At 44.7% G+C, this 20,592-nt stretch overlaps 1 long non-coding RNA gene across 2 annotated transcripts; it reads left to right on the top strand.

Moving 5' to 3' along the window:
• Positions 1 to 3,793: 3,793 nt before the first annotated feature.
• LOC121070836 lies at positions 3,794 to 19,339 on the top strand. 2 transcript variants are annotated; one of them, XR_005820259.1, is made up of 5 exons: positions 3,794 to 3,930; positions 4,068 to 4,239; positions 6,828 to 6,947; positions 14,381 to 14,487; positions 17,521 to 19,339. It is a non-coding gene; the product is annotated as an uncharacterized LOC121070836 (long non-coding RNA). The 2 variants fall into 2 exon arrangements; XR_005820258.1 differs by lacking the exon at positions 14,381 to 14,487.
• The last annotated feature ends 1,253 nt before the right edge of the window (positions 19,340 to 20,592 follow it).

Below are 20,592 nucleotides of genomic sequence, written 5' to 3'. Positions count from 1 at the left end.
TGTGTGTCAGGAAATCATGGGTTTCCTGCTGAATTCCATATTAGGATCAGTGGGCTTGTGAAGGGCTGCAAACAATGGGAGCTCTGTGTGTATTTGTACTTTGGAGGAACTCTGCCAGGACATGGAGAAAGAAAAACACTAGAGGTCTCTCCGCAGACCGAAGTTTTTAGGCTTCCTGCTCCATCCCGCGCTCGGGCTGGTCTCCGGGCTGACGGCACTGATTCGTACGAGGAGGATTTCGGAGAGGCGTTGGACCTCCGTGGCTGTGCAGGGTACGGCGAGGCTGGGAGCCCTGCTGCTGCCTCAGCGGTGTCAGCTCTGCTCTTCCCAGGCGTGATCCCCGCTGGTCCCGGGGTCGGTATTTTCTTACATTTGGGAAGAGAAGGCGGGGAGGTGGAAAAGCAGGCAGGAGTTATAGAGGGTAGGTAGAGTTGAATGTGAACTTGCTCTGTGTCTATAGCTCTTTAGAAAACTTGGTTTGGAATAATAAATCATTGATTTTTCAAGTTGGGCACTCAGAAAGCATCCCTTATGTTCCCCCTCATTTTCCCAAATAAGAAAAAGAGGGATTCCTTCTCCCCACCCCCCTGCCCCAGCGTAGCTTTGTAAACACAGATAGAGAGCTAAAAGAGAAACAGAGTTACATGAATTAAAATGTGTGTGTATATACATATATATAAACTCCCCATAGCATTCTGTGGAAAAACAGCTTTGAACTGTACGATCCCTTCCCCCCCATCTCAGTTTTGTTCTGGCACTTCACGTGCCTCCTGTCTTCTCTCAATTTAAATATATAACAGTCTATATGTGGGCAATGTGAAGGGCCAAACTCCCTGCTTCTTCCACAGGAAAGATCTTGCAGTTTCCAGCAGAAACGAGCCAGACATTGACATAAAGCCTAGTCCAGCGGCTCGGCACATCCTGCTGGCCGCGTTTCCCTTCCATAAGATTAAAAGGCTTTGAAAGGGGGAAACAAGCCCCTGCTGGGGCTCCATGGGGAAGCACACCAGCACTACAGGCTTCCCCTGCCTTGCTCATGCCTGCTCACACAGAAATGCCCCAAAGCTCGCACAGCTGCTGAGTGACACACACCTGGAAGCATAAAGACCAACACAATCCTAATAATGAACCTTCTTAGCCCCAGGCTGTGTGTTCTTCAACATCTGCAGTGAAGGGGGCTCAGCAGACCCACCTGCAGTCTCGCCTGGGCAGGCCCAGTCCCATCCCTGAGCTCTTCAGTGACCCGGCAGTGTGGTGGACCAGGCTCTCAACACCTTCCCCAGGAAGTGTTCGATGGATAAAACAAGGGAACAAGGTTGAACAAGGTTTGTTTCTTTACCTGGATAGCCCCAGGTCTCTGTTTTCCTGCTTTTAACAGGCATCTCTGTCATTCAGTAATTTATGCAACATGCCCCACATTCGTTATCTTCCTCCTCTCTTTTGACAAGAGGGATCTTCGGAGGTACTGTTAGATGCAGCACCATACCCATTGTCACAGTCATCGCTGCAGGGTTAGCCCCAATTAGGAGTTTGGGTGGCGTCCTTTTAACTTCAAAACTACAGCCAAAAGCTGAGGTTTACGCCCCCCCCCAAAAAAAAAAAAAATTGTGAGCTCTAGGCACCCAAAGCCCCATTGTTCAAACAGTCACTCTGTTGATCATTTCCACCCCCAGCAGCACATCTGGGTCATCCTGGAGGGGCTCAAGTGTTACAGGATTTTGTTCCTTAAACTTCTTGCTGCAGCTGGGGCAAATTCCAAGCTTGTGCCTCTGTTTAGTTATTACATGGCTGGGTTGGTGCACTGACACTCTCTGTGCCTTTGCTTACCAACCCACTGACCTTGTTGGATAAATTTGCAAAACCTATGAGTAAGCGTATGCTGTTGCAAGGTAACCACAGAGCCTGAGGAAGCAAAAAAAAAAAAAATTAAAAATCCAATAATTCATGGTTCAGTTCCCCATTGCCTCTATCAGACAGAAACAACAACTAACTCACTTCCCATTTTACACAGGCATAATTTATCTGTGAGCTTTTCCAACACCAGCCATGGCTCTAGCTAAGGCAAGCCTTAATGTTAATTAGGCCAGATTTAAGCCTACAATAAAATCCACACGGTTCATTCCACCACACTCATCAGGGTTGTGTTGCTTTGACCATAAAGCTGGGAAGTCTCAGCAGGACTGTGTCCATTTCCATTTTTCTGCAAGAGGTTAAACAGTGAAATTCCTTTGTGGTTTCTCTGGAGGCGTAAGACACTTCATCCTCCTCCCCACCTTTCTTTAAAGGGTCTTTTGAAACTGCTTAAAGGAGTTAGCTTTTGTGGCTCTTACAATATCGAGGGGCTGAACTGGAGGGTCTTTGTAGACTCCTCCAATTCCAGCTTCTTATTTATAGGTACCTTGTGGGATTAGATGCATCAATAAATGAACTACATCCCTTAGCAATGGAAACGCAGCCACTCATTAGACTCTACCTAATGGCTTTCCTGGGAGAGGCAACAAAATTAGTTTATCTTGAAGGTGAGGAAGGTTGACATCTTGCCCATACAGCTCTCAAATTCAGTGCTACAGTTTTGCCTTACCTATATAGATGATATGTACAGCTCTAGCAGAGTTATGATAAAGTCATAAACTAAGGGACCAAAAGCATATGTTTTCTTTAACCTCATTACTTTAACTTGGTTTGGCACCATTCAGATCAGCTGGACCAAAACATCGTAAAAGCTGGTTTAGTTGCAAGAACATATAATCACGTTGGTTTATACTTCTCTCTCAGGAGGCTGAGACAACATTAACCCCTCTGCAATCTGGGGTTGTATCTTGCAAAGTTGGCACTGACTTTGCTGTGTGAATTAACAGCCCAGTCCTCTTGTCTACAAGTCTAGCAAAGTTTGAGGCAATCCTGCCATGTCCAACAAGAGATTTCTTAACCTGTAAATTGCAAGTGGCAGTGCTTTAGGTTAACCTGACCCTTGTGCAGTTGCAGTGCAATTTTCAGCTACCCTTAAACTGCTTCTGCAGAGCTGCCTACGAGCCCCAGCGTGGAAGTCAGAGGGTTATTGGTAATGATCAGCAAAACTCAGGTCTTGTGATTTAATCTGGATCCAGGGCTTTTTCGCTCTTTCACTAATCAAGTTAGAAACGGCCAGCTTTTCTCACAAGAAAAGCTCAGTCCTTCCCATCTTACAAATCCAATAAAAGCAGGCTGGTTTCAAGCCACGAATTTTGACAAGACGTGCCTGAAGTAAAACAGTGAGCCCAACTGGTTTGAATGCTTGGAAAGCTTGCTTTGCTCCGTGTGGTTCTCAGCTATCCAACCCAATTTTCTTCTCACTCATTTTACAAGCCTCTAGCCAAGATCATCATGGCAAGAAGGGAGGCTAAAGGAGACCATAATAGATACAGGCAGATGTTACTAGCATTGGGGAGCGAAGCTGTCACCTGAGGCACTTGCTAGCAAAGATTCTCAAGCAAAGAGCTCTGCTCTAGTTGAAGCGCTTCTGACCTCTTGTTAATTAACAAATTAACTGGCTGCAGATCTATTCCTGGGACTGCATAGTATGTCCAATTCCCACACGTCTGTGTGGAAGCATCAGCTTCATCTTCATCAGCACAGGTCTGACAGAACAGTCCCTGCAGCTGCTTCCTCAGGGATCAGTGAGTTCAAGGCCTGTGAGAGGAATTTTGGTGAGAAGATCTGTGGGAGGTGAAGGACTTGCAAATTTGTTAATTAGCTCTGCAATGAGCAGTATGTTTGCCAATTAAATCCATTCTCTATTTCTCTGCAGGCTTTCAGAGGGAGAAAAAAAAAAAGAAAAAGAAAAAAAAGCTGTATTGTGCTCTTTCAGCTCTTCTTCCCTAACCAAATCTGCCACTGCCACATTTTTCCCCAGTGCCTCCTGTCATCTTCCTTTATGCAAGCTTAAAGCTTGTAAGTCAGAGGAATTTTCTCTGTTAACTATTTTCCTCATCTCTTCTTTCATTAGGCCTTGCCCTCCTTATCGCTCCCCTGCATCATCCATTCTTGGCCTAAACAGAACAGATCTGTCCCTATATTCTCACCCATAGGAGGCAGCTCCATGGGGTGGGGGGTTTTGAAGGTGACTGCACTGCCATGAAGCTTCTCTCCCCACCTCTTGCTGCTAGAAACAGCCTCGTCCATCCTCCCTCCTTCCATCTGCCAGCGCTGATGTGGGAATGAAGTTTCTGGCACTGCTGCTGAACTGTAAATTGACTTCAGGTAAATCTTCTCACATTTTTTCTTATCCTTTGTCCAATCTGTTGGATTGTCAGAGGGTTTTTCTTTTTTGGGGGGTGAAGGGGGGCAGGGATTGTATTGGTATCAGACTGAGCATAGCAGAGCCATACTGAGCTTAATTATCACTGTGCAGTTCAAAGCCAGGTCAGATTCAGCACCTTTTCTGGACTGTGAGATGGTAAGAGCCAGACTCCTGTAGTTAAATGAAATCAAGACTTTAAGCATCCCTATAGTCACCATACTCTCAGGGGAGCCTCCTGGACCCCTAGTCCTAGATAGAGTAGGCTTGGGGTGGTTCCTCTTTGTTCTTGGGTTGTCTGTATGCGTCTCCACAATGCAGTAAGAAAAATTGAAATGAAGGCATTTTATCTTTATTCCCTCCATCCTCTGTTCCCCTTTCTTGCTGGCAGCCCCATCCATCAGCCTCCCACCCTGGTGAAATGGTCGTTGAGACCTAAAGTGAATTTGATATGTTGAAAAGCAGAAGCAGTAAAAAAGGGAGGAAAAAATAACAATTTAGCATTGACCACAGTGGGGATGGAAGCACTCTGCGTGAAGCGTTTTTAGAGGCAGTTTGCTGAATGGGTAGGTGCTGAGGTTCGGCTTTGAGGCTTGTTGAGTGAGAGCAGGCCTCTTTACAGCCATCACACACCATCAGTCATGCTGCCACCATCACCACCACTGTGGTGGTCCACACCAGCAGCAGGGAGTCTCCTGTTTCATGCTGCTGCCATGGATATAATTAGTGTCATTGGGTTTCCCTTTGGAATGAGGAGCTTATAAAACAAATGACTTTCGGGAGATGAGGTCAAGCAAAGGATGATTCATGTTCTGCTCATCAGAGTACCCTCATCGCTGAACTTGTTTCCCAAAGACAGCTGCTATCTAATGAGACCTGCAACATGGTGTATTTGTGGGGTTATGAAGGGGGAGGGATGGAGGGATTATTTTCAGCTAGGAAAGATGACGATCAGCTTGTTAATTTACAGTTCTTTCTGCATCACTGTCTGTAGATAGTACTGTGTTACCCATCCATGCAGCTGGTGGTTCTTGTCTAGTGGCTGTATTTCCAGCTGTTCTGTTTATAGGTATCTGCATTTGGACTTTGGGGCTCAGTTTTCCTTGGAGGTGTGAAAGTACCCTCTGGATGGTGCAATATGTGCATCTGGTGGTCTAGTGCATCCCTCCATTTGCATCAGGGTTCTCTCATTTCCTTCCAGAAAATTGTTGGCTGTAACCTCTGCCTTCTCTCCTGTCTGGTTCCTGTCTTGCATGACTGTTTTATATAACTTTTTTAATTCCTCTCCTCTCCTCTCCTCTCCTCTCTCCTCTCCTCTCCTCTCCTCTCCTCTCCTCTCCTCTCCTCTCCTCTCCTCTCCTCTCCTCTCCTCTCCTCTCCTCTCCTCTCCTCTCCTCTCCTCTCCTCTCCTCTCCTCTCCTCTCCTCTCCTCTCCTCTCCTCTCCTCTCCTCTCCTCTCCCCTCCCTCAAGTAGAGCTGATGTCTGGAAAAAAAGCCATTTACTCCTCTCCATATGACAGTGGGGAGAACTGGACTTAGGTATGTGTTCAGCCTGGGATTAACAGAGCAAGAAAAATACCATGTCAGGCAGTTTCTTCCTACCTACCTATGGTGTTTCCTGTACAGGATCCTTTTCTAAATTACATTTATTTTAGGTTGAGCAATACAGCAGGAGGTTAAACAAGGAGGAACCTCATCTATGCCTCTTCTGTACCTTAAAATATCATTTGCAACTGCAGATGGTGGACTGCTGAGAATGTAAAAGGGCTGCAATCAGGAAATCAAACTGCACCAAGGGCACCAAAATTGTGACCAATTAGCAGAGTGCATACGTGTACTCAGTGAAGTCATTAAAGGGACAAATCTATTTTGTTCGCTTGTGAGTAATGCTTGGGACATAATCCGCAATTTCTTTAGAAGCAGAGAAACTTCCCCAAGTTAGATGTGACTGAAAGTAATGTCTCCAACGGGGAGAAAACGTTCACATCTAAAAACATGCCAGTTGGAATCTGTAGGTTTTCAGCTTCCCCCTTTCAGGCCAGATTGCCAAGCTGGCTTTATCATTGGAATGAGCACACAGCTGATTCATAAAACATTCATGCGGAGTTTTTACTCTCTTGGAAAGAAGGGAGCAGGCTGCTTCCAGGGAGTGGATGTGCTTTTGTGCTTCATGGGATCTTTCTGCCTCCACTCAAAAATTAGGAGAAGGCTGGCGCTGCCTCCACATTTCAGGAGCACGCAGATGGGACAAGGACCAAGGTGGAAAACGAAGGGGTAGCAAGATTGTGATGGGCTTTTTCTCTGCTGTGTCTCCTTGCTGAGCCTATCCTGAGCAGAGTGTTGTGGCAAAGGCACTGCAATGAGATCCAGGGACCCATTTCCAAACCCACCGCTCAGACGTGCACAAGTGGAGTGGATCATTTAAGCCATGCCCTTACCTCATGTGTAAAACAGGAAAGAGAAATGCTTCCTGTTTTTTGTTTGTTTGTTTGTTTGTTTTGGTTTGTTTTTTTTCCTTTATTTTTAATTTTTTTTTACTGCTAACCTTCAGGGCAGAGACCAACTCCTGCAGCGTGTGAGGGGGGTGTGTCTGTGGAAGAGCTAAACCAACCTATTTGCTGGCTGTCACCAAGAAAGCATTTGGTCTAACCTCACAGTGAGCTTGTTAAAGGTTAAAAAAAAAACCAAACTGTTTCAGGTATATATTGTTTTCCTTCATGTTGTATTTCTGTGGGCTGAACTCTCTGTCAGGACAACCCAGCTTTCCATCAATGACAGAGTGATGGGAGGAGCACTGGCAGCAGCAGGGGACTTTTTTTTCCCCTTTAGAAGCAATCGTTTTTGTTTGTACCACCCAATTGCCTTCTTGCTCCAGAGGCATCAGGGTGTGGTGGTAAAACAAGTGAGGAGCACGTGCATCCTACCCAGGCTGCAGAAGCTTGTGCCCAAAATTGCATGAAGCCTAAGGTCAGGGCATTAAAGCAAGGCCTTGGGACCTCCAGGTACCTGAACGGCATAGGGAGAAAAATCTCAATTTGCTGTGTCTGCTGGCTACTCACAGACAATTTTTGCAGCCACAGCAAACACAGGAGCTGTATTTGGTAGCTCACCACTTGGGGAAAGAGGTGTCAAAGCATTTGGGGGAAGGGGTGGCTGAAAGTTCTGCTCAGTAGCTGGTAATCTTTCTGCCCTAATGGACTGTACACCAAGATCTTCTTGTGGCCAAAGGCCATTAGACATGTATAAAGTACCTTTGGGTGCTGGGGAGGAGTAAATGAGAGCTCCATGGAGCACAAAGAGTGACTCCCCAGAGCTCAGTGCAGAGGGGACCACCAGGTGCTGCCACCCTTAGCAGGTCCTGGTGGCTCAGTCCCTCTCCACCGTGGAGGCTGCCTTACGGTGTATGGATTGTACCTAGCTCAAGGGCTACAGCCTGGGCTCTCTGAGCTCATGCCATGGCAATGTGTCCCTGTGCTCTCTAAAGTGTGTATCCCTAGTGCTTCCCAAGAGGTCAATGCAGGATTTGTTGTGCTTGGCAGAGTTTTTGCTGCAGGTGATACAGCTGTCAACGTGCCTATGATAACATGTTTGGCTTGTGTGTGTGTCATAAGCTGCAGTCACAGCTACGGGTTGCAGAGCAGACATGCCATGGTAAATGTTCCTGGCTCTTTCAGGCTGATATAGAAACTTTTTCACCCATCTGTGCCACCTCCTTCTCACTGTTATGTGGCTTATTCCTCTACCAAGAGGGCACTGAGACTTCTCATTAGGTATCACTCCTTATTCAACGATGGCTGTTTGTGAAATTTAGGCATAGTGTATCATTGGGGAACTGTGACTGCTAAATTCTGCAATACCGTACTAAGTTCCTAAGGGCCAGAGTTTCCTTTCCCTGCTCCCTGTGCTCCCACTGTGGCACATTTGTGTAAAATGAGCCTGGCTGCACATTTGCCACCATCTCAGAGCTGTCTGGGTTTGCTTTCGGTGTCTGCTATTAAGTGGCAGGAATCCCTGTGGGTTGTCTTTCTTGGTTCAGCAGCATTTGAAGCCATGCTGTCTTCATGAAAATGTATTCTGTAATGGTGATTTAGTAGGCAAAGATGACTCATGAGAATTTCAAATTTGGTTTGACTTTATTGCAGTCAAAGGTCCTGTAACGCACCTGAGAGGTTATGAAGTCTCCATCCTTGGAGATATTCAAAAACCATCTGGACATAGGCCTGGACAACTGGCTACAGGTGACCCTGCTTGAGGAGAGGGGTTGAACAAGATGACTTCCATAGGTCCCTTCCAACCTCAACCAGTCTGTGATTCTGTGATCAGATACACTATGCAGCTTGAGCTCCTCTCTGTTGCAATGCAAAATGAAGTACATGCATATATTTCGTATGCCTCTCTCCACATGCATCCCTAAGGACTGGAACTGCAATATATTTCAAGAACTTGTACAGAGTCCTCTAGTCACACAAGAAATCATGACTTTAGGTTCTTGCGTTTATCATCATTTCTTTCAAAACAAATATTCTGTAAACTGCAGCTTTCGTGAGTAATATGGGGATCGGTTCCCAGTGAAGTGTTATTGACTGAGTTTGACTCCAACATAATTTTTTTTCTGTCTTCAAGACACATTTGGTAATAGTCAAATACAGGTTTGTGGTTGTTACAGCAGTGAGTAACGTCTAGGAGGTGGTGAGGGGGATCCATCCTCATTTTTGTCTTGTCTCTCTGATTTGTGAACAGCAAGCATCTGACCTATCTCTTTGGCTTGTGTTGGGGATGATCTCTATATTTTCAGATATTCTGGGAAACATGTAACTTCTCTTCCTTGCCTATGAAGCAGCTTTTGGGCAGAGGCCTCTGCATCCTTTCTCCAGAGGGCTGTGATCAGTGCTGTATGGAGATGAACAGATGCCTTGAAACAAATGGGTTTATTTAACATGTGAAGCAAAACATTAGAGGAACTAACTTAAAAACAGCAAGCAACTGATAAGCATCTGTAATTTAGGCTTCAGACTTCTTTGATGGACTTTGCTCATCATTGACAGGAGGAGAACAACCCCACATTACGTGCTTTAACTAATGCAGGCGATCTGAAGACACAGCCAGCTCTCAGTAGGCATCACCCAGTAGGATTTTTTTTCTTGGAAATGCTTTTCCCAAAGCCCTGGGCCTGCTGTGCTCATCTGAGCCCTGTGACCATATGGTACACTGGCTTTTGTCAGGGGACCCAGCTGTGAAGCCTTCCTTTTTCTTTTTCAGCTCAAGCATCAAAGCAGCCTGAGAACACAGTGTTGCAGGAACTGCTCCGTAATCATACCCTCCAGACCAATTCATCTTTAATGCCTTGGCCGTAGAGCTTGTGATGCCTCTGAAGTTCAGTCACGCTCCCATGTTCAGTCCCGAGCCCACCAGCCTTCATCACAGTCACCAGCCGAGCTGAGAGCATGTGCTGTTTAGGTACACGATTGCAAACAAACCTGATGGCCTCAGAAAACATTTCAAACCTTCCTGTCCTCTTTATTTCTGCCCTACACCTATATCTGAGAAGGGAAAGCTCCTGAGTCCTGGAAAATGTCATGTCTTTCTCTCTGTCACAGGTGAGAGCCCTCTCCTTTGGTGGCAAATGAATATCAGCAATAAGGTTCTTCATTTCAGCTTGTTACTATTACACAATTTGAAATGCTTCAGTGATTTTTAATCTTTCCTCTATATGATCTTCAGAGATTCATCTGCTTTCAAAATGGCCACTGAGAACAATTTTGCTGTGTTAGCTATTGGGTAAATAATAAGTCTCACTTAAACCTGTTCACTAAGTGTCTGAATAATGGCATGGTACTTACACATCTCTCCTTGTTCTCCAGTGTCTTGAGCATTATTAATTTTTAACAGATTGGAAGTACAGCTCAGATTGCCACCAGACACTTCTTGCCTCTCTCAATTTCATCTAGACCATCTTGGGCCATATTTTAATTATTGGCAAAAACAAAAACCAAACCCCAAAACCTTACTTTGTAGGTTTTTCCCACAGAAGGAGCTGCCAAGGTCCTCAGCAAATCTGTCCCCGTGAGACTTCCCAACTTTTTTGACCAGGTTCAGTTCTCAGTTCTTTTCCAGATTTGCACTGAAGTAACAGGCATTGGAAAACAGTCCACTGGGAAATTGTGAGAGAGTGGGTTCATGTGACAGATCTTTCTGCAGCTTGTCATGCCATGAATAGCAGAGCAACAGCCTTTCAGCACTCAACCATGTCACTGCCTGCGTTGCTTTTGATGGAACTGGGGTGAATGCCTGCTTGTGGAAATAAGGAAAAAGTTAGCTAACTGTTTTTATCTCAGGGAAAGGGTTGGCGTGTGCTTTCATTGAAAGTTTGCATAGTATCTTAATTTAATTGTCTCCTGTTACTGTCCCTGCTCTGGTTGCTTTGTGCTGGCATGTAGGATTTGCATTCAGTAGTGCTTAGAAGACCACAGTGGTTACATTAAGCACTGTAAAAACATACAGGGAAACTCAGCAGCCCCAGTCCCATGGTGTTTGCAGTCTAAAGGTGCAAATGACAGGAGGGAAGCAAAAAGGAGAGGGCTGTCCAGCTCACGTATTATGTAGTGGTATTGCTAGAAATAGCAGCCCATGCCCTTGACTCATGAATCAGTGGTTATCTTCTGAGTTAAATGCCTTTGAGTCATGTGCTGTGCCTACAGCACGTTGCTCCAAGTGCAAGACCAGGGCCAGGCAAGCTGTTTGTTTGCAGGATTTTCCTGCTGTGGGATCTGTCACTCTTCAGTATTTGGGGAGGACTGAGTGTGAGGTGCTAAAACTGTCCTCTGGATGCTACTCAGCTGTAGTGCAGACAACCTGTGGGCTCAAGATGGAAATCCTCTGAGTCTCTCCATAGCAGAAGATGTTTAGTTGAGATGTGACTTGGAAAAGCACGTTCCCTCTCCCTACTCATCTGTATCAGACTGTATAGACATAGACAAAGAAAATCTGATGACACAGGAGCCTCTCCTTAATTCAGCTCTTCCATCCTGTCCATGTTTACACCATCCTTATTGACCAGGCTTGAATTTGGATTTGAACTTGCTGCATCACACAGCTCACACCAGCTGCAGCCGTTCTGCCCCAAGGGGCAAAGTGCAGAGCTGGACACTTGCCTGTGGCTGGATTTCCTTGGCTGGCAAGTCCCTTGGCTCCTGGCTGACACAAGTCAGTTCGGGAGCCAAGAAGTCGTCAAGTTTATGGTTTTGAGAAGAGCAGAATCAACATGGGCTTGAAACTTCTGAGAAGGTCTTCTCTCTGCCTTACAGAGCACAGAAACCCTGTTTATGCCTGAGCAGACCGGAGCTGATCGAGCCAGCAGCTTCACATAGCCATGAGCTGACCCCTCGCAGTATGCAGCTGCTCACAGCTGTCCCACTGTGGATGCACACAGCTTCGTTTTTATGGTGTAGGGTGAAAATTTGGGCTTTAAAACACTATCAAGCTATTTGCTTCTCTTTCTCTGTCCCTTTCCACAGCTGACCTCCATGTCCAGCTGTGAAGGCATTTTCTGGTTTGAGTGCCGCTGAGCAGAGTGACATCCCGGCCTCTCCTGCCACTCTGTAATTAACAGCCCCAAACATGGAGCAGTGTCTGACCCTCTGACATTTTTTTGCCAAGGCTTTTATTAATTTGACACTAGTTTTCATAGCAATTCACCAGGGAGCTGTAGCAAACACTCAGCTGTACCTGACAGAAAATGGTGGGTTTATATGCTCCGGAGGTTGTGCTGAGCCTCAGAGGCAAACTGTGATTTGAATCCTCCAATTCTTTGCTTAAAAAAAAAAAAAAAGGGGGATTGAAGTGGGTACAGAACAATTGAAAAGTAGTATTTATATCACCTTGGGCTGCTGAACTCTGTTATCATGGTCTATCAAAACTCCCACCCTCTGGGGATCAGGCACATAGACCTGTAACATCCCTGTGCTCAGTCACACTAATGTCCCTGTTCATGAGGAGACACCGCCTTGTCACCTGGAAACTAACTTAAAATGAAGGGATGTTTCATTCATTACCTGATGGAGAATTCTTTCATCTTCTGAAGTGAGCTTTTCTGTTGTTTCCGTGAAAAACTCTTCTCAGTGCTCTTGTGATCACTTCACTCCTGCTATACTTACTTCTGACATGAGCAGACTCTTACATAGTAATGTTTGGACACCTCACATGCTTTTTTCTTGGGCCAGACACTGTGACGGTGGCCACAACATATGCAAGTTTGGTATTACTTTTTTGTGGACTTATACCCTTGTTTTCACATGGTCTTTTGCCTCAGGGTTCCTTATCCTAATGCAATTTGGTGGAAGTGTTTGTCCAGTGGAAACTCCTGTCTTGACTGGGGAAAATCCTTTTTTTCTTTTTGAAAAGAGAAAACTTTAAATGTTCTGTTTAAGATAGTTCTGCATTTGCAGATAGTCTCCTTACTTAACCCTAAATTCCAGACATGATCTGGTTGCTCTAATTAGGGACTCAGTCCACCCCAGATTGTTTTTCACCCTTAGGTAGTTTACAGCCTCTTCTATCTTTTCTCTTTGCTGCCCAGTTTGCAAGCACCTCCCTCATCTGTTTCCCCTTCCGTGTGCAATGCACTGCTCTTCAAAGGCCCATCTATTGTTTTCTTGTTTTATTGTTAGTCACCTTTGTCTGACGTAACTGGAAAACATTACCAACGTCACCTTCTTTCCTGGCAGAAACCAGACTGCTTCCTACCTGTCTTCCTTTTGTGAGGGCAACCTTGCCTACAGATACCAAAAGAAATGCTGTTTACATCTCTTCCAGTTGTTGGTTTTCTGGGAATTATCACTTCAGAGGGGGCTTTTAGCATTTCCAGGGTTCTCCTCTATACGGTTCCTGACAGTCCCCTCAGACAGTCGATACCACGTGTTGTTGTGCTGTTATTCAACACGAAGGCATCCTTCAGTGCTGTCTGGAGGCTCAGCCTTGTAGAGCATGAGACTGTCCAACAGTGGATCTTGTATAACAGTAAACAGTTTATTCCATGCATGGCTCATTTCTCCCACCCACCTGCTAAAGTTGGCTTTATGGTGTCCATCACAGTATCCACATTTTTGCCTATTCTTGGCTAATACCTTAGTTCTTCTGCTTAGGAATTTCTCTTCCAACAGAAAATAAAACTTGTAATTCTTTTAGCCTCAGGCCATTGCTCCATGGTGTTTATCTTCTGAGTCTTGAATAAAACCTTTCTAAAAAGCCTTGCTTGCAAGTGACATACCATGCCAGTGGTCAGTGTGTGTTTAAGAAGTATTGTAGCTCTTAATACTGCATCCCCCCTATGCCAATTTAACAGTAGTGGCTCAATATCTTCACATCCTATATTTTTTACTATTCCTTAACACATCTCCTGTTTAAATTCTCTTAAAAACTCATTAATTTCTATCTCAGTTCCACTTAATATATCAGTGAAGCTTCCATAAAATAGCTTGCAGTTGAGACAGAAGTTCCTTTCTCTCCCACACGCTGTTTCTGATGGGGACAATATATGATCATGTGTGCCTGTCAACTGCAAGTGTTGTGGTCCCGCAGTGGTCTTCAGCTCCTGCACTAACACCTGCTGTTAATTCTGGTGAGTAGGTGAACAGGGTCATGCTGCTGTTCGTCCCCGGTTGCTTCCATTTGCAGTGAGGTGTAATTTGAGGGACTGCACCTTGCATTCATTTGCAAAGCAAAATAAAAATAAAAATAAAAATCTTAGGTATAGGCAAATTTGGGATGAAGGAAAGGACAAAGAACATCCAGACACCGTAAAGCTGCAATCTGTGTCCAAAGCATGCCGTGATGCAGTTTCACAGCTGCCAGCAGAGAGGGGTAGTCAGCCGTGTAGACAACAGCTGCATTGCCAAGGAACAAAATTACAGAGCCAGATGTTCTTCTTGGAAGTACATTACACCGAACTTGGCAGATAAGTGCTGTAGCTGCCAAGTGCATCTCTTATTTGGTCATAGGTAATGATCCCTCTATCAGGGAATGCAAAAGAAAAAAAAAAAAAGACCACACAGAAAATCCTCATCAAAATGTTGTACTTGAAACATTAACTTTTTCTTGATCAAAAAGACGCAGGAGCTCCATGGCAACCTTCACATCTTGTTTGATGGATGATGATGTTTACTACCAGGCATGAAGTGAGAAACTTGTCGTAACCGATGCCAAGCACTTTCAAGGTATTTGCTACTGAAAGGTGACTAAGAGGCTGAGATAATTTTTATAGCACCCACAGTTGTTTGTGGGCGCTGTTGTAATTCTCAGCTAGGGCTGCAAGTGAGAAGGAGAACTTCTGGTCCTGTCTCTAAAGTAAATACCAGCAGTTCGGGTTTCTGAGGATATGTTTGTGCTGCAGCCACGTCTGAGACTACCGAGGGGTAGAGACAGACCCAGCCTAGCCGTGGAACAGCCAGCTGGGTGTGAGTAGAGACTAGCTGCTGCTGTGTAGAACACCTTCCTCAGCTCACTGCTTAGGTATCTATTTTCACTGGAAAATGTTAAAGCCTGATGTTGCCTGTATTGCTGTCCAGAGCTAATGTTGCTGTGGTCTACAGTACTCAGCAATGGCAGCATGGAGACATATGGGCCCAAATTTGTGCCAACTAGTGGGACACAGTTCATATGGGTGCCCAAGTTGGGGGTATGGTTGTGTTGTTGCTGGTAGTGGATGAAGAGATCCACCCCTCCAAAGACCCCAGACACCCCCAAATGTACTTATCTAGTGAGAGCTTAAATGACTGTGTCTTTGGAAATGGATAATATCAGTATCTCTGAGATACCTTGAGAGATAATTCATTTCTTGTACATCTTTAGTCACCTTTCATAAACTTTCTGCATTTGACCTGTCTCCCCTGGGAGTCTCAAGTTGCAAACCCAGTATCTTTAAAAAACAAAGAAATCAACAGCGGCCCCAAACCCTCTGAAAAATAAATCTTTCAGTAAGGAACTTACCCCTAAGAATTGCTTTGGCCCAGCATTTCCTATGTGTGATATTAAACTCACTCCTGCACCACCAACAAATTTAAGATTCGGTATCTCAGGGATTGCAACAGAGCTCAGAAAATCTGCAGGTCTCAAACGAGACTTACAGATTACACAGGAGGATTTCTTTTTCTCTGGTCACAGCCAATTTACAGCCCCCACCACTGATCTGCAGCCCGGAGGAAAAAGGTCAGTTGCAAAAGCAGGGTTTGGAGCGAGAAGGGCCCTGCTGCTTACAGTACCTTCCAGGGACTGGGGGACAATAAGTGTCTCTCCCCACCTAGTGGTCACCGAGAGATTTCTAATAGAGCAGTAGCCTGAACCAGAGGGGTTAGCAGCCTTCTAAAAGTGATGCATTTTGATTTTTTTTTTCCATGCCAGCACTGGGAGGAGGTGATTGCTGTCTATTGTATCCAGCTGAGATGAAAGCAGAGAGAAGGACTGGGTTTCCAATACACTCCTCCTCGAAATATAGGGAGGGTAAGAAGCTGAACTGATGGTAGGAAATGATTGTAAGAAATGATCAGGCGGTGGACACTAATGTTTTTTTTTTTTTTTTCTCCATAATTCACCTGTTGTTGGTTTTGTGGTGAGTGAGAGCAAATTTTAAATGTGACAGGAGCAGAAATATCTTCATTGCTTGACGGCTTGTTTGGCCTGGCTGTGGGTAATTCTTTCCGCAAACAATGCGGCGTTGGGCGAGGGGAGAGGAACGTGAAATTAAAATGCATGTGGATGTTAAGCAAAGCTGATGCTTGTCTAAATATGAATAGGGAACAAAGAGGGTAAGTAGTGAAAACAAACAGAGTTGTTTGAATTCTTCCCATTCCAGCACCCTAAGGTGTTACCAGTAACATGGAAAAAATATATATGAGGCAAAAATGTGACTGCAGTATTAACACAATGCATTCCACTCCCTTCCCTGAGACTATTCATACAGAGTCTGCATGGCTGTTAAATCATCCTCTTTGGGAAAGCAGTGTTTTGTTTTTTTTGTTTTGTTTTTGTTTGTTTGTTTGTTTTTTGCCACTCCCCTTTTAAAACAGGCCATGAAACAGAGCAAATAGAGTAGCCAGGTGTACCTGCAGCCCCAAAAGTACCTTGCTGCAACTTTGGGCTACTCGTGTATGGCTCTCTGCCTCAGGGCTAGATGATCTTTCATCGTCTTTTCCAGTGTAGTGTTATTATTCTGTAACTGTGAAATAAGGATAATGATACTTATGTGAATAAACTTGGAAAATCAAAGCTGAAATGTGTAATTAAGGATTTCAATTTCATCGCAAATACTGGCTGAGGCTAATTCTCTGCAGGGCCACTTGGTCACCCTTCCCTCCAGCTAGAGGAAACCCTGTGGCTGAGTCCTCCTGTTCTGCACATGGACAGGAGCAGGGGTCTCAGCTCATGCAGCTGCTCTTTCCCCCAGCGGACTAATTTCCCAGAAAACTCCTCTAGAAAATCCCTAGAGCTTAAGGCTGTGCTGAGTATTTTTTTTTCCTTTCCTCTGAATGCAGAGACTTGACATGAGTAAAGGGAGCTGCTTTCCCTGGAGGCAGGTGGGGGCTCAGGAGGGGACAGCAATTCAAGGAGGGCTGTGTGCAGGGGGCTTAGCTGCATTCTGCACCCCATCATATCGGCCAGCCCCAGCTCAGGAGACCATGCTCATCCCATTCACCTTCCTCCTCCTCGGGAAAGGACATACAGAGTCGTCTGCATATTCACATCACAGAGATCAGATGCAGGGGAAGGGTCTGCATTTGGATTGATTCTGGCTTTATGTGGCTTGGCCTATAAATACTTGAGGCTCCTGCATGAACGCAGCACCCAGAATATAGAAATCTGTATTTCCCAGCTTCACAGGAAAGAGGTTTGTGGTGTGTCCTCAGGTGAGCTTCAGGGTCACCAGCTGGGTAGGGACCCAGGGGCAGCTCCAGTTGCAGCTCCACCAACTCAACCCAGATACCTGCTTCAGCCCTCACTGATGGACCTTCTCCTCCTGCACGCCGCAGGGAGTGTGGGACAGCTGCTGTCCTCTGAGATTTCTTATAATTCCCCCAAACAGATAGTCTGAGCAAGAAGCTGATACAATAAATCATCTTGGCTGAGAACTGAACTACTCTGAGCTTTACCAGGTTGGTAGGAGCTGAGTTTGTTTTTAATAAAACCCTGAAAAGGTTTTTCATCTTCTTTTTTCTTTTTTTTTTTTTTTTTTTTTTTTTTTTTTCATGTGAAAGCCCCGTGGCACCATGATAAGGGGTCAAACTGTACTGTGGCTCAGGTGAGGAGGTGAGAGAAGTCTGGCAGAGGGTCTCCACGTGCCACCCGATACTATCTTTCTGAAAGGTACAGTGGCACAAGTCTGGAACGGAAGAAGAGCAAGGTGAATTTCTTCCTTGTCTCAACCATAATTATCATTTTCTCTACTTGATTCTACAGAGACCTTTCATGTTACAGTGGTACAATAAAGCCGATGGAAATAAATGTGCATCTTCCCTCCAGCTCTCTTATCAATACCTTTGTACAACGATAAATAACAGGAAAGCAGAGTTCGCTTGTCAGTGTTACCAGCTGCCATTGCTTTCTTTAAACATACATTCATATATATTTCAGTCTTCTTTATTGCTGACTTTTCTGAAATAAATAACAACATGAGACGGGGCTGTGGACACATTGTCTTACCCAAGACAAGATTTTAAATAAAGACTTCTAAATAAGGTATTACTAACAGCCAGGTGTTAGATATCTTGCTTTTTTATTCTTATTTTCAGTAGTTGTTTTATCTTCAGGGCGTGCCAGAGAAACTAGTCAAAAGCAAACCAGGTTGCTAATTAGTCTCAAATTAGGTTATGTTGACAGCTAACCCTAATTTACACTTTGACACATAGAAGGGTGTGTGTACTTGTTGATACCTCGTTGGTCTGGCACAGCCCTATAAGCATTGTAGGGGAGAGCATCCCCTTCCCCATCAACATCCCATTTTCTGCCCCTTGCCTGGTCACAGCTGGTTCTGGCTTGTCTTTGGCCTCTGCTTGACCAGACACCACACTCGTGTCCTGCTGTCCCCAGCGGGTCCAGAGGCCTTCTGCATGTTCCTGGAGTTTTACTTCCCGTCGTTAACATGAGTACCGTGACAACAGTGAGTGCAATTGAGCAGCATGGACACTTCAGGATCCAACATGCCGTCAGTTTGAGGACAACTTGTTGGGATGTGCTTTTGCAGGCAGGTGCCCATGGAAACCATGTTTTTCTAGCTTGTCATGACTGAAATCAAGACACCCAACATCTGCTACCTCCCCCTTTCCCAGTCATACCATCAACGAGGGAAATGAGTTTGGGTTTGGTACAATGTGTTCCTGACGTATCCACTCTGGCTTTTTTTAGTCTCTTTATTTTCCTCCTGCTGTTTATAACAAGATTGTTTAATAATTTGCTCTAGTCTCTTTCCAGACTGACAGTTTTATGGTTCCCCAGCTTCTCATTTTCCACCTTTAAAAGGGAGAAGCACTCTGTTTACCCTCCTGGTATGTGGCACAAGCGATTTCACACGAAGGAGCAGCAAAATGATATTGCATTATGACAAGGACTCTGAGTCATCGTGAGGATTAACCAGGAACCACAGCGGTGAGGGGACAGTAGCAATGTGGCAGGTAGCACTGTCCCACCTTTGCAGAGGGTTGCGTGAAGCTGGGCGGAGCCACACAGCGGCAGTGGGATCAGGATGGCTGCAGAGAGAAAAGAGAATGGCAAGGACAAGCACTGAAGACACTGGATTATCAGTGGTATCCAACAATGTTGGTGTTTGGCTTTGGGTATTTTGGTGTTTCAGAAGTGCAATGTTGACTTGGTGCGTGGCTCTCCATCTCCCAGTGTGGAAAAACTAAACTTTCCTTTTCCAGCATGCACTGATGGTCTGAAAGAACTAAAAGGCCAATAGATGACATCTAGCTTTGATCATACCCATGTTAATCCCTGATGTTAAAAACAAAACAAAAAAAAAGAACACTCTAGTTTAATAAAAAATGAATTAACTTCCCACACATCTTATTTGAAATTTTTTTTTTTTTTTCCTGACATTACTTTGTTGATCTGTTTGGGGGGATTAGGTACTGGGACGTGATGTTTGTACAAACTTTCTCAATAAGCTATGTTAGGCACAAATATCCTTTAAGAAAACTATTCTGTTCTTGCTGTTGATAACTGTATCCTTTTTTCTTATTCAGAACATGAGAATACAAGACAAAAAAACAGAGAATCCAGAAGATATCTGGCTTGTAAATAACTTTATAATTTTCCCTTTTTCTGTCTTCGTGTTTACAGGACAAAATGTTTAAATCCAAGTGTACCTTTGCTAGACTGTATCAGTGTTTATAGAGCCTGTTTTTCACAACTTAGAAAACGAAAGTTCAGGGAAATTCCATCATTCTGGTGGTAATGAATTTCAGGTCTAACACCTCTGATGTGTAACAGCACATGAAATATTTGTTCATTTATGTTGAGCGGGTGTTGTGACGGTATTGTGGTTGTTTCTGAGTTCATTCATTCGAGAATAATGTTTCTCTCTTTACAGTGCAGAACTGTGGCTCAGCCTTAGCCCCTTGCTATGAAATTTAGGTCCTGCGCATGGGCATTCAAGCCAGTACAGTACGGAAAACAAAGGGATGATTGAATTCCTGAAGGCAAGGGCATATTTAAGTGTTTGCAGGATCAACAACTTAATTTCTCCTTTTAGAGTAAAAAGTAACCCTAGCATTTTTAACTACAGTACGCACAGTTAACTACAGTACATTGCAACGTGATGGATTACAGCCTACAAAACGAAGAAAGCCACTGAAAATACATTGCAACTTCTTATTATCAGTTTTATCTGTACTGTGACAACAACTATGGAAGAAATCTTTGATCTCATAATAGAGCCTGGGTTCTCTTTTTCTTACTTACTGCAGCAAACAGGAAGGGGATATTACCTGCTTTCATGCTAATTCCCTAGATAGCACTATTACTTGCTGTTCCATGCAGGGTTACAGAACAGATTTGCATGACAGACGCTACTTCTTTTTTGGCATAGCTTTGGAGAGGTAGCGCATGGTTTGTGTTGGTCGTGTTCTTATCGTCACTTAATAAAAAGACTTGTAAACCTGCCCTCCCACGTCACGCATAGCAGTGCATTTGGGGCCAGGTCCCCACCTGGTCTGAAGTGGCCTGGTGAGCTGAGGCTGTGCTGAAGGTGATGGCTACAGCCCAGGCTCTCCCCTTTGGCCACCTTCCCTGTGCCCCTTTCCTCCCTCTTGGCATCAGGCTGGGCTCTG

Source organism: Cygnus olor, chromosome 5 (genome assembly GCF_009769625.2).
Source record: "Cygnus olor isolate bCygOlo1 chromosome 5, bCygOlo1.pri.v2, whole genome shotgun sequence".
In the NCBI taxonomy this organism is placed as follows: domain Eukaryota; kingdom Metazoa; phylum Chordata; class Aves; order Anseriformes; family Anatidae; genus Cygnus; species Cygnus olor.
This window is presented reverse-complemented; position numbering and strand designations above follow the sequence as displayed.